Source organism: Nelumbo lutea, chromosome 1 (assembly GCF_056320005.1).
Source record: "Nelumbo lutea isolate HS-2025 chromosome 1, American lotus-T2T, whole genome shotgun sequence".
NCBI classification, from domain to species: domain Eukaryota; kingdom Viridiplantae; phylum Streptophyta; class Magnoliopsida; order Proteales; family Nelumbonaceae; genus Nelumbo; species Nelumbo lutea.
Window position 1 is genome coordinate 41914691 of NC_142684.1, and position 14683 is coordinate 41929373.

The window sequence follows — 14683 nt, forward strand, 5'->3', positions numbered from 1 at the left end:
TTTAGTTTTCTTAATTAATTGTTATTTGTGCTTACTTTGGAACCCCATATGGGCCCCATCTATTGGACTTGGGAGTGGGGTGCCTAACCCCTTCTCTCTCCCATCTGATTCTTAGCTAGAGTAGTGTAGCTAGTGCCTCGGGCTTTGGAGTTACTACAAACGAAAATGATTTTTTATGCCATACTCGGAGGTCCCATCACCTCCATTTCACGTAACAAATGGGTGGTGACTCCAAGTCAGCCCAGGTTAGCTGTTTCCCAATGCTCACACTATCCATCTAGAATCCCGGTTTGATGCCCATAGACCCGGTTTAACCCAAATTTCTCAAAATTACCAAACTCTCCCTAAACTTACCTAAATTTACAAGATTATCATTATGACCTATTATAAATTGAAAGAAAGGTTATCATTCGACCTAATCCAGTTTTAGCACTTTTATCTTCCAACTCTCGACAAGAACAAAGTGCGGCTATAGTAGCCCCTCCACCTACGGTTTTTCCATCTCATTCTTCTTCTTCTTCTCTTTATTTCTTCTCCTTTCCCTCCTTTCTTCTTGTTGATACCCATTTTTGAATCGTTTTCTACCACTATACTCCGATCATTACAACAGCCACATCCATCACGTTTCCATTCAAGTGTTGATGATCCCTCACCGTTTTCACAATTCTTCTCATTCCCTAAAATCTACATAGGTGGCTCATAACTTTAACTCCCTCAACTCATCAACCTTCCCTGTTCTTCGTCAGTTAGGCAAAACAGAGTAGCAGCTATCACTCGGGATATTTTCTCATCTGATTGGGAAAAATTCACACACAAAGAATCGTTCCTTCTCATCAATCTCTTGGACACAATCCTGGATAAATTTCAGCCATGATAAAACTGTTACTTAAGGCAAGTGATCCATGACCAAGTTTAAACAAAATCCCCTCTTACATTATCACGTCATCTTCTCATACTCTTTTCCTCTATTTTTGATTTCTTTCTTGTCATTTTTTTTGGAGTAATGAACATCTAGGTGTTTGTCAAAGCTGGCAATGGAGCCTCTACCAAATCAGTTTCTTTAAAGTCTTCAGAGCCTACACAGACATGCCGCAGTTTTCTTCTTGTGCCTTGATTTTATTTTCATTTAGCTACTCAGAGAGAAAGCTAGTACCCTCGGTATCTCTTTGTTAGGATTTTCAACCTGGATGTATTGCCAATAAAAATACTATTCGCTTTATTATGTTTTAGTTTTCTCAATCATTGTAATCCCAATTCCATTTGAATAAGGTAGCTTAGCGGATCATTATGTTTGTTTTGTTTGGGGATCTGAAGCTAAGATCCGATGTGTTTTGCTAGTTGCTGTTTAGACTAAGTATACTATTTTGTTTCTCTTTTTATTCATCTTGGCTGAGTGGATCTGTTAGAAACATATTGTCTCTTTGGTTTTAGTTTCATGATACTGTGATAATGGATTCAAGATTTTCTAGTTACCTTTGTCGTCTGAGATGAAGAGGACAGTTGCAATGTTAGAAAGTTCAAAAATTCCTTGCATCCCTTCTTGCATTTCATACACACCACCAACGGCACACACACATGTGCATGTTCCTGTCTTTTCCCTATATTTTGTTTCATGCATATAATTCTCCACTCTTGAGGTTTGGTGCTCCCTTAAGATAAAAAGGGGGAGAGAAGAAGTAAAAGAAAAGCAAAAACAAGATGAGGTTAACCTGAATGTTCTAGACATGCTGTCGTTGCTTCATAAAGATAATTGCAAAAGTGACCTAATTCTTGGATTACTCAGTTTTGTTTAATAAAGGCGTCGTTATGAAATCATCTTTTCATCATCTCCTTTTTTTCATCCATTTTTCGTTTTGCATAATAAGTTCAACTTCTTTGGTCTAGAGTTTGTTTAGAGAAATGCCTTCTCCTGTAGACAATCAGTTTGTAACTCACTCAGAGTTTAACAAGCTTAAAAAAAATGATGGTTGTCTTGGTTTCCAAGATGGATTGACTAATATCTCATATCGGGACAAACCCACCTCACACTCCCCCACTGGGTGTACCCTTATTCCTACCGGCCCTCTTAACATCTATACCCGCATTCACAACCTCCAAGCCACAACCACAAATAACATCTCCATCACATAAACCATTGGTTCCTAGATGTTCACCCGGTGCATTTGTAATGGCCAACAAACTGTTTGTCATATCAATCCCAACTCCAACAATTCCACCATATGCATCTGCAATATCCATACCTACACTCGCAACCTTCAAGCCACTTCCACAAATAGCATCCCCATCCCACAAACCATCAATTCATGGATGTTCACTTGGTGCATCTGTCATGAAGGGATGAGAGATCCATCGTATGGATGCCCAAATCTTGCAAAATGAAGGGGGCAAATTTCAAAAATTTTTCTCTCCTTTCAACTGGGAATCGCATTCCTTATTTAGAAAATTACATTTTCAATGATCAATCTTGAACAATGAACTAAACCAGATCTGAACCAAAAGAAGTAGGAGAGAGGTATACCTGATACAGAGAAACATTATCTCTCAATCAAGGTGTTCTCGCCCAAGGAAGGATCCAAAGACTGCTCCCACGGAAGATGGCGCAGTGCAGGATAGAGCAAAATCAGCATCGTTTTCCAAGAACCTGATCCTTCGTAAGAATAACTGGATGGCACGTGAGCACTGCTTTCAATCAGTCCTTTCACAAAGGGCTGATATCAAGATCGAATCTTGATCTCTCTCACAAAGTTGGAGATCAAACTGGAGGTCTAGTGGTAGCAGGAAGGAGGCGACATGAAAGAGTTTTTGCAGAGATTGCAGAAATCTTTCTTCTATGATTTCAGCTCTGAAGACTAGAGACCTTTTTCTCTCTTGTGTTTTCTATTGTGTGTAAAGGCTGCCATTCCCTCCTCCTTTTATAGGCTTAAAAGGATCAGCTCCTAATCCCATTAGGAATTGCTGATCCAAATCATATTTGGATTAGAAGTCCCTCTAAGTGATAAGGAAGAATCCTTATCTTATCTGTAGATTAGATCAGCCCTCTCCTAATCCTATTAGGAGGCTCCTAGATCTAAATCTTATTTAGATCTTGGGCTCTCTGAGTGGATAGAGTTAAGTCCCAATCCTATCAACTGATTTAATCTCAGATCCACCCCTCATTTATACCGATCAAATCAGCCCAGTTCGAAATGGGCTTTAGGCTCATTAAGTTTGTGTGCTCACTTAGCCTTCCAAACTGCTGCCCAGTTGGGCTTCCTTGTATGGTGTGGGACCCAAACATTGATCTACACATCAGCCACGTGGGTTCAGCCCAGCATTTGTTACAAGGCCTGGCCGAATACACTGCTATGGACAATGCACCCCCTGAAACCCATCAAATGGGCTCTATGGGCCCAACACTTACCCTAAGTGGTCCCTGGGCCAAGCCACCTTGTAACACCCAGGGACTGTGGGCAGATGCAAGATTAGTCCATCAGGTATTGCTCGAAATGGTCTTACACTCAACCTCTCAGCCCATAATGATCAAAAATTTTAGAAACCATAATATATATACTTTTATATCTCATATAAAAAATACTTTGCAAAACAAATCTCAACGATTGAAATCGGCTACCAACAGTCTTGGTTTCCATCAGTGAGAGTGCATCCCTGATCATTACCTTTGTCTGACAAAAGCGCTGATCCTGTCACTATGATCACCGCTCAGATGAATTCTCAGACTGTCCCAACATACCCAGGTTTTGACCCCCACTAAGGATCTCACCAATTGGTACATCAAACGCATCCCAATCCGACACCTAGTGCAGTATCATAATCGAGTCTAGGGGTCGGGTGTAACTTTCCAGTTTTTCCCATTAATCTCCAAGGTCTAGGGCAATACTGAAAATCCGGTCCAGTTCAAAGATTCAATTAATCTTACACTGTATGTGCCTAGGGTCTCACCCTGGCAGCTGAGATAGGCCACCCTAACTAACTTGGTGGCACAACAGTGTCAACCTTATCAGGATAGGTCTCCCCAAACCGACCCACTAGCTATGAATGTTCTAAATACGAGTCTCATTAAGTGTCCAATTTAAGGGTATTACACAGAAACATAACAAGGGAACATGAATCAAATATGTACTTTTATTCATTTACAATAAATTCATAATGTACATCATTCTGATTGAAGCTAAGGGCATTCAAAATTGTCTAACATGTAATTGCCAAAAAACCATTGGTTATATCAATCCCACCTCCAACAACTTCACTCTATGCATCTTCGCCATCTAATCCAACACCTCAAGTATTACCACTTGCTTTATCCCAAGCAACATGCCATAACCAACCACCCCAGAAGAAAGAAAGAATGGTACTCACCAATTACCCTGTTCTCATGCTCAACTGTCACCTTTTCTTGTTTTAGAGGGATACCTCCGACCATTAACATGGAAATCACCCCCATAACTGAAGCCTTATAAGTACAACGAAAGTGTGTTCTGTACTTATCATTAGGGGCCCAAGTATGCAACCAATCATTGTTGATCACTAAAATTTTCTATCCAAGACCTCATCGATGAGGGTGTATTCGATCCCACCAAGGAAATTCCAAACATGGTGCCACCAATGCCCAAGAAGCTAATTCATTAGAAGCTTTCATTGTGTTTATTTTGTTGCATTTGGACTAATCTCTAGTCACATTTTGCTTTAATGTTTTCTTGGAAAGGAATATGATCATTAAACAACTTATCTTTTGCATTAATGTAAGTTTTTGCTTAGGTGTCTCATTTTATTTTTTGCCTTTTGTTCTTCTAATAAAGCAATAAGTTTTAATAAGAAGGGGGTCTCCCAACCTTAGAAAGAGATAAAGTTACCACATCCCTTAGAAGGATTGTACGTGTAGACACCCCATTTTTGCACTCTTTAGTCTTTCTGCAATAGTTTGAGTTTCGAAGCATGCTTCAATAATCTCTCAACTGACTCGGAGCCATTCTTGGATTCTTATAAAAGTTAGGACCTCAAGTATCTAAGACCATAGGTACGTAAAGCCCAAAAATCCAAATCCAATGACACCCAAATCACTAAAATCCAACACCATTTATCCCTTCATCTTAAAACCAGAAGCTAAAATCAATTCTGATTGTCTGGTTGGGATCATTTTGATCAGAAATCCAATGCCATAGGTACATAGAGCCCAAAAATCCAGATTTGATGACACCAAGATCACCCAAACCCAATGTCGTTTACCCTCCATCTTAAGACCCAAAGTTGGAACCGATTTTGATTATCTGATTGGGATCATTTTGATCCTAAAGCTTATCTTAACTCAAAAAAGAAATCCAACACCATTGGCATGTAGATCCCAAAAATCCAAATATGATGACACCAAAATCACTAAAATTTGACAAAGTTTACCCCTTCATCTTAAGAACCAAAACCTTAACCGATTTTGATTGTCCAAGCAAGATCATTTTGATCTTAAACCTTATATCACATCAAAAAAGAAATCCAACACCACAGGCACATAGATCCCAAAATTCTAAATCCAACACCACAGGCATAACCGATGCGCCCCTAATCGGCTTCCTCCCCAAGAGGAACCTCACGGAGCCCTAACCCATTATGGGCCCATTCGAATCTGACTTTATGAAAATCAGTGGGAGCCACTTTAGAATGGACTAAATCGGACCTAGGGACTGATTTTCTCATTCCCTCTAGATTAATATAAGTGCAATGAGAAAAAAAATATCATAGGATGAATTCTCTAAAGGCCTTCTATCATTAGCACGAAAGCGGGTTGAATCGTTGAGTGGAGATGCACCATAAAACTGTGCTATCCATTTTGCTGATGCAGTCGGTAGGATTGTTTCCTGAGATGATAGGTGCATCATATACCGAGGTGGGAGAAGCCTATCCTAAAATAGAAGACTCTTTCATGGTACCCTGGGGCCCATAATATGATGGGTCAGCACTTACCAGACAGAAATGTTTAACCTAAAATGGCGATGGATCTTGCCTGATGGAGGAGAAAGGGAAAGCTCATTGGATGGGTGGATATTTGATCCTTCATAAAAAGTGGTGGGGATATACAGCTGAAATAGTTCGCCCCATGCACCTATGTGATTTCCTACATTTCCAAGGACATGCATCGTGTCTCCTCATCACTAAGATAGGAAGGAAATCTCAGAGATAAATAAATGGAGATGGAAGATAAATAAAAGACCATTCTATGTAAGATAACATGATACATTTTCAGGTCGTGGACTAATAATTGTTGCATTTTATCATAAATGGCACACGGATAGCTTGCTAAGTTGTTAGATGACAACAAACTAAAATGACCTAATTATACTAACTGGCACCATAACATTAATTTGGTGCTCACATCTGAGAAATTGGACAAGGTTGCCGAGAAACCAGCATTGGAACGTTCGAGTGACAAGGCTTCTGAAGCACAGAGGAGGGAGTATCAGGAATGGGAGGAGAAGAACTCTCTTGCCGGATGTTACATCGTAGCCTCTTTAGACAAATCTATCCATAGGCAATTCAATAATATTGAAATATGCAAGGATATTTTGGATAGCCTAAAGACGATGTTTGGAGAGTAGAATCGTTCTACCAGACAGAAGGTCCTTAAACTGTTGATGACCACCAGGATGACCAAAAGCCAACCAGTTTATGACCATGTCATGTAGATAATGGGGTATAATTGAACTAGAGCCTCTTGGTTCCTAGCTTGACGATGACACCAAGATTGATGCCATCCTAAACTCTTTACCCTCGTCTTTCAATTAGTTTGTCATGAACTATAACATGAACAAGCTAACCTTTAGCTTGCAAGAACTCATCAATATGTTGTAGAGGGATGAGGAACTGATTAAGAAAGATAAGCCAGTAGCCATGCTTGTTGAAAGTGGCAAATCTGGCAAGAGAAAGAAAAAGGGTAAGAAGAGGCCTCAGAAGAAGGCAGGTAAGCCAATGAAGAAGAAGAGAGATAAGTCATCAGATGAATGTCACTTCTACAAGCAGACTAGACATTGGAAGAGGAATTGTCCTCAATATCTGGAATCACGCAAGAACAAAGAAGGTAATTTCGAATCTCTTGTCATAGAGACCAATATGTTGGTTACTTCTACATCCTGGTGTATTGATTTAGAGTCTTCCACTCAAGCATATAACACATTGCAGGGGTTCAAGGAAATCAGAAGGCTTAATGGCAACAAGATGGTTCTCTACTTGGGGACTTCTGCAACGGTTGCAACTACTGTTATGGGAATAGTAGATTTAATCTTCAGAGGAATTGTAACATTAAAAGATTATCTTTATGTACCATTACTTTGAAGAAATTTGATTTTAGTTTCTATGTTGTGTAAGGATGGTTATTTTGTTTTATTCACTGATAAGATTACAATTAAATTGAATAACAAATCCCTTACTTATAGAGAACTTGAGAATGGTCTCTATGTCCTCTTTCTTTTTCTGGAAACAAATATATCCGAAATTACGTCAGAACATATCCCCAAGAAAAAGAACACGTGATATAGTTAATCCCATGTACCTATGGCATTACTGACTTGGCCATATTAATATAGAGAGTATCACAAAATTGGTGAAGGATGGCCCTCTAGATTTTCTAACTATAGAAAATCTACCAACTTATGAGCCTTGCCTCTAAGGTAAGATGACAAAATGGCCATTTATGGGTAAGACTGAAAGATCAACATGCACATTTGACCTGATACATACTAATGTATGTGGTCCCATTAAAGTTCGGACACGGGAACCAACACTGTTATTTCATAACTTTCACCCATGACTATTCTTGGGATGGTTATGTGCACCTAATGAGAAATAATTCTAAATCCTTTGAAAAGTTCAAGGATTTTAGATAAGAAGTCAAGAAACAGTTAAGGAAACACATCAAAACCCTTCGATCAGATCGAGGAGGTGAATATCTCTCTAACTAATTCATAGACTACTTAAAGGAAAATAGGATTATATCACAGTTGTCTCCTCCTGTTACACCACAATTAAACAGTGTGTTAGAGAGAAAAAACTAGACTCTATTAGATATGATCCGGTTACTCCTTGTCCATTCAGAACCACCTATATCCTTTTGGGGACATGCATTGGAGTGTTGAACTGAGTTCCAACCAAACCGGTTCCTAAGACTCCTTATAAGCTATGGACCAGTAAGAAACTATGTGTAAGACACTTGAAGATTTGGGGTTGTCTAACAGATGTTAAAAGAACAAGTGCAGACAAATTGGAATTCAAGACTAATTGTTGACTATTTGTAAGCTACCCCAAGAGTTCTATAGGGTATCTTTTCTATGACCCAAGAGAACAAAATGTGTTTGTTAGTCAAAATGCCTACTTCTTGGAAGAAGAGTATATCTTGAACAATCATCATCAGGAAATTATTCTTCATAAAGAGAGCTCAGGAATAGTGGGAGACAAACCACAGGTTCCAGATAACACCCAACTTAGAAGATCTACCTGGGTGTCTAGACCTCTGGTTTGTTATGGCTATGATCAAGAAAGTTACTTGATGGAAGCTACAAACAATGAGGAAGATCCCGTGAATTATACAGAAGCTATGTTGGACATAGATTCCTTGAAGTGGGTAGATGCCATGAAAGTTGAGATGGACTCAATGAAAACCAATGGAGTCTGGACTCTAGTAGACCCGCCCCCTGGGGTGGAGGAAATTGGTTGCAAATGAATCTACAAGAGAAAGAAGGGCCCTGATGGAAACGTTGAGACCTATAAAGGTCATCTTGTAGTGAAAGGGTATAATCGGAAAGAAAGAGTCAATTATGAGGAAACATTTTCGCCTATGGCCATGTTTAAATCCATTCGGATTCTATTAGATATAGCTTTGCAGTATGACTACGAGATTTGACAAATGGATGTCAAAACTACATTCCTAAATGGAGATCTTACTAAAGATATCTATATGCAATAGCCGCAAGGCTTTGTTGCCTCGGGTCAAGAACATATGGTGTGTAAGTTGAACAGGTCCATTTATGGATTGAAGCAAATTTGTAGAAGTTGAAACAACCAATTTGAGTCTATGTGCAAACAGTTTGACTTTGAGTAGAATCCAGATGAACCCTATGTTTACAGAAAGACAGTGGAAGAAAATGTTACATTCTTAATTCTATATGTAAATGACATTCTACTCATTGAAAATAATGTATGAATGGTCGTTACGGTGAAGGTATGACTTTCACAGCAATTCTCCATGAAAGATCTTGGAGAAGCCTCATATATCTTTGGACTTTGACTCTATAGAGATAGATCAAAAAGGATAATAAGATTATCCAATCTACTTATATTGACAAGATAATCAATAAGTGCACAATGGAGAACTCCAAGAAGGGATTCGTTCCTTTCAAGTATGGAGTCACTCTCTCCAAGAGTATGTCACTTAAGACCCCTAAGGAAATTGAGGGCATGAGAAAGGTTCCCTATGCCTCAACCATAGGGAGCATCATGTGTGTCATGTTGTGCATTTGGCCAGACATTGCTTAGGCTGTGAGTGTAGTAAGTAGATACCAATTGAACCCAGAACAGGAGCATTGAACTGCTGTGAAGTAGATACAAGTCAAATACCTACGGAGAACTAAAGAATATTGTCTTGTCTTCGATGGTAGTTCACTACAGATGGTCGGGCATATTGATATTGATTTTCAGCCTGACCCAGATGATAGAAATTCTATATCTGGATACTTTAGGACCCTAAGTAGTAAGAAAGGTAGTCCACGACGCTAAGCACATTGCCATAAGTAAGGTCTAAGTAATATGAATGAAGAAATTCATCTTGGAATTTGATATCCTACCACATCACCCATTCCACTATTGTGTAACAACACTGTATCTATGGGAGATTGTTGGTAGAGGGGATGTCCAGGTTCAGAAGTTAGCATTAGTAGAGAATGTGGTAGACCCATTAACCAAGCCACTGACACAAAGTGTTTGAGAAACACGTGGATAGTATGGAACTGAGGCTTGTACCAGATTGGACCTAAGTGCAAGTGGGAGTTGTTAGATAGTGTATGTCTTAAGCTCCAATTAGATTGATGTACAGATTACATTTATTGTGAATGAATAAAAGTACATAGTTGTTTCATGTTATCATAGGTATGTTTCTATGAAAACTATCCCTTAAACTGGACACTTATGAGACTCGTGCTAACTTAAAATGTTCTTAGCCATTGGATAGACTTGGGGAGTTTATCCTACCAAGGCTGACACTGATGTGCTACCAAAGAAGTTGGGGCAGATTGTCTCAGATGCTAAGGTTAGACCCAAAGAACATGTAGTGTGTTTTTGATTGAAGCATTGAATCCGGACCATTCTCCAGTTATGCCCTAGACCTTGGAGACTGATGGGCAAAATTGGAAAGTTACACATAACCCCTGGACTTGATTGTGGTACTATACCAAGTGTTGGATAGGGTTGTCTTTGATATGCCAATTTGTGAGATCTTTTGGGGATCAAAATTTGGGTATGTTGATATGATCAGCCCCTTTGTCGGACAAAGTGAATGATTGGGACTACACTCTCTCTGATGGAAACCAAAACTTCCGACAGTGGATTTCAACCATGTTTGAAATTTGTTTTGTAGAATATATTTATATGATATATATTATATTTTAAGAAAAGTGTTTGCAAAAATGTTTTAATTCCTAGGACCCATCTAAGCAGAGAGTGTAACACTGCACCTTGCATTCAGGGAAGAGATCCTTTCCTGTCGGGTAGTGTTTGATCATTGTGGGCTGAGAGGTTAAGTGTAAGAGACCATTAAGGGTTGTTTACCTGATGGGATATATCTTAATTAAGTCCATTATCCTTGGGCCTTCATAGGATGGCTGGACTCAGGGATCATTTAACTGTAAATGTTCGGCCCATTTTGAGCCCATACTGATGGACTCAGGGGTTTATTGCATTTATAGTGAATTCAGCATAGCCTTTTCACAGAGGCTGGGCCAAACCCATGTGGGCTTATGTGAGGTCATTGTTGGGGTCCCACGCCATATAAATTGAACCTAAATGGGCCAACAACTCTCTTGGGACGTGAGCCACTTTAGTTAATGGGCCTAAAGCCCATGATTAATATGATTAATCAAGTGGTCACATGACTACTTAAGTTGTCATGTGTCTTGGGCGAATATGGGTTTGGAGCACCCATTCTCATAAGATGATAAGACCTATCCACTAATAGAGTCTAGATCCAAATAAAGATTTGGGTTACAAACCTCCTAATTTGATTAAGAGTGGTGCTTCTTAAGAATTAAGAAAAGAGATATCAAACTGCTTTATATCACTCTTTGCTTTCAGTTTTCTCTCTCTACTCTTTGCGCCCGAAAACCCTAGATTGATTTCCAATTCTTGGGACTGATTTTGATCAGTTCTTTCTCTAAATTTTGCAAGAAAATTGTGGAGAAAAACCATGCTCATCTCACTTGTTCGATCCATACAGTTGGGTTGCAGTTTTGTTGAAAACTGCATTGCTGAACCGACTTCATTCCAAGCTATGCCATCTTCAGTGAAAGCTGGTTTTGGGATTTGATTTGGACATGAACTACCACTTTGGGAGCTACATTTGTGGAATTTATATCAGGTATACATCTCCCTCCTTTTAGTTTCAAATCTGATCCTATTCTATGCAAGAACAACCACGGAAAAATGCAGTTTTTCTGAAACTAGGGAATGCGATTACTGTAAGGATGAAAGAAATTTTTGAAAATTTCCCAATCAAAATGATGTACATTATGACATTTAATGTAAATGAATAAAGTATGTATTTGATTCATGTTATTATGGTGTGTTTCTAGGATTTAGATCAGCATATAGGATAAGGGGTTATCCCTATCCACTAAGAGAGTCTAGATCCAAATAAAGATTTGGATCAGGAAACTCCTAATTAGATTAGGAGGGCTAATCTTTATCTGCAAATAAGATAAGGGATTATCCTTATCTCTTAAAGAGAGTATAGATCCAAATACAAGATTTGGATTAGGAAACTCCTAATGGGATTAGGAGAACCTCTCTTTAAGGCTATAAATAGGAGAGTAGGGCGAACCCTCAACATACAATAGAAATCATCTGAGTGACTATTGATTTCCAGAGAGAGACAACATAATTTGACTGCACTGTCTCCTTCTCTCCTGCTCTTTCTACCATACCAGTTCGATCTCCACCTATGGAAGTGATCAAGAAGAGTTCTTGATATTAAGTTTTGGTAGAAAATGTAATATGAAGTCGTGCTCACCAGCCCTCCATCAGATTCTTACTAAAGAATTTGATTCTTGCTAAAGAACCATCCTGTTGATTTTGCTTCATCTTGCATCGTGTCATCTTTGGTGGAAGTAGTCTCTGGATCTTTCCTTGGGTGTGAACACCTTCATTGGAGGTTATTAGTACTTCATATCAGGAATATCCCTCCACTCCCTTTTGGTTTCAGACCTGATCTGGTTTAGGTTTAAGATTGATCATTGAAAATGCAGTTTTCCAAAATAGGGAATGTGATTCCTACATGGGAGAAAGAGAAATTTTTGAAAATTTGCCTAACCTTCCTACAGGGTTCGGCCATCCATATGATGGATTTTTCATCCCTTCGCTACCACTTTGGGAGCTACATCTGTGGAATTCGTATCAGGTATACATCTCCCTCCTTTTGGTTTCAAATCAGATCCGGTTCTAGTGCAAGAATGACCCTAGAAAAATGTAGTTTTTCTGAAACTAGGGAATGCGATTACTAGAAGGATGAAAGAAATTTTTGAAAATTTTCCCAACCGTCTAGCATGGTTTGGCCATCCAAATAATGGACTTCACCTTCCTCCAAAATCAACTTCACCTATACATTGCGACATTTTCAGTGGAGGCTAGTTTTAGGACTGAATTGGACGTGAACTTCCACCTTGGAATTCCTCCAGAATCAACTTCACCTCCCTCTTTGTTTGGATTTAAATCTGGTTTGGTTTAATGGAAGACCAATTCAAAAAAATGCAGTTTTTCAAAATATAGAGAATTCGATTCCTAGAGGGATTAGGAAATTTTTGAAATTTCACCCAGCCATCTAGCATGGTTCGGTCATCCATATGATGGGTCCTAACCCTTCCAACAGTGGCATTATAGCACTAAGTTCAGCCATTGAACTGAACCAAACCAAATTTGAACCAAAATTCAAATCGACAAGAACTAGTCTTGCCGATTTGAGCAGTTAGTAGAAATCTCTAAGAATTTAGTTCCTAGAGTGGGCCAATGATCTAATATATATATATATATATATATATTATAGAATTGTTCTATTATGGATTCTTGAAATCTTGGGCCAAAAGTGTTATGGAGATTGAACTCTTGATGGTGACAACATTTGTGCAAACTGAATTTATTAATTTGATTATGTGGCCTGTAATTAATTATTTTTTCTTTTCTAGAAAGAATGTATTAGCTTTTTCTGATGTAAGCAATAGAAATTAGGGTTTTCTTATTTTTTTACATCGGAGAAATTGCTGGAGTGTGTAGAGAATACAGAGATCGCAGATGGAGATCGATCTGCAGATTGTACTTTTTGTTCAGATTGGATTCGGACCATCACACTATCAGCCCTAGCCATTTATTTTTTATTATATGCTATTTATTTGTTGATATGATTGTAAATCATAACTGATAATTTTAGATAATTGCTTATGTCAATTGATGCATATTTTGGACACCAAACCCTAGGCCAGTATAACCTAGTTTTGGTCCAATCTTGTTGGGCCGAACCTATGGTTTTTTGGGGTCTAATCACAACCCCTTTCATTATTGTTTAAGTGACCCAAAATCATATCGATTTTAAGCCAGGGATTTGATGGCCTATTGCATGGACCAATTTGGCCCATACTTGAAAAACCCTTTTATGTTAGATTAAAGCAATACTAGCTCATTGAATGGGTGGATATGTGATCCTTCATAGAAAGTGATGGGGTTATCCAACTAAAACAGTTGGCCCCATGCATCTATGTAATTTTTCACATTTTTAGGGACATGAACTATGTCCTCGTCACTGAGATAGGAGGGAAATCTCATAGATGAACAAATGGATATGGAACATGGATAAAAGTCCATCATGTGAAAGATAACATGAAACAATATTAAGGTCATGGACTAATTAATCGTGTCTTTTATCAAAAATGGCACACAAATAGTTTACTAAGTTGTTAGACGACAAAAAATTGAAAGGACCCAACTATGGAGACTAGTTTCGTAACCTAAACCTCTTGCTCATGTCTGAGAACTTGGAAAAGTTGCCAAAAACTCAGCATTGGAATGTTTGGGTGATAGAGATTATCAGGCAAAAATGAGGGAATATCAGGAATGGGAAAATAAAAATTCTCTTGCTCAGTGTTATGTCATAACCTCCTTGGATAATTCCATCCAGAGATAATTTGACAAAATTGATATCTACAAAGATATCTTGTATAGTCTTAAAACCATGTTTGAGGAGAAAATTTGTTTTGCAAGACAAAAGGTCCTCAAAATATTGATGACCATGAGGATAAATGAAAGCCAACTAGTTCATGACCATGTCATGTGAATGATAGGTTACATAAATGAATTAGAGGCTCTTGGCTTCCAACTTGACGATGACACCAAGATTGATCTCTACCCTCATCCTTTAATCAGTTTGTTATGAACTACAACATGAACAAGT

The 14683-nt window shown here is 38.5% G+C and overlaps 1 long non-coding RNA gene across 1 annotated transcript; it reads left to right on the forward strand.

Annotated features, from left to right (window-relative positions):
• The first annotated feature begins 438 nt into the window (after window positions 1-438).
• On the forward strand, window positions 439-1383 carry LOC148874394 (uncharacterized). Its single transcript, XR_016105920.1, has 2 exons — window positions 439-891; window positions 1016-1383. It is a non-coding gene; the product is annotated as an uncharacterized LOC148874394 (long non-coding RNA).
• The last annotated feature ends 13300 nt before the right edge of the window (window positions 1384-14683 follow it).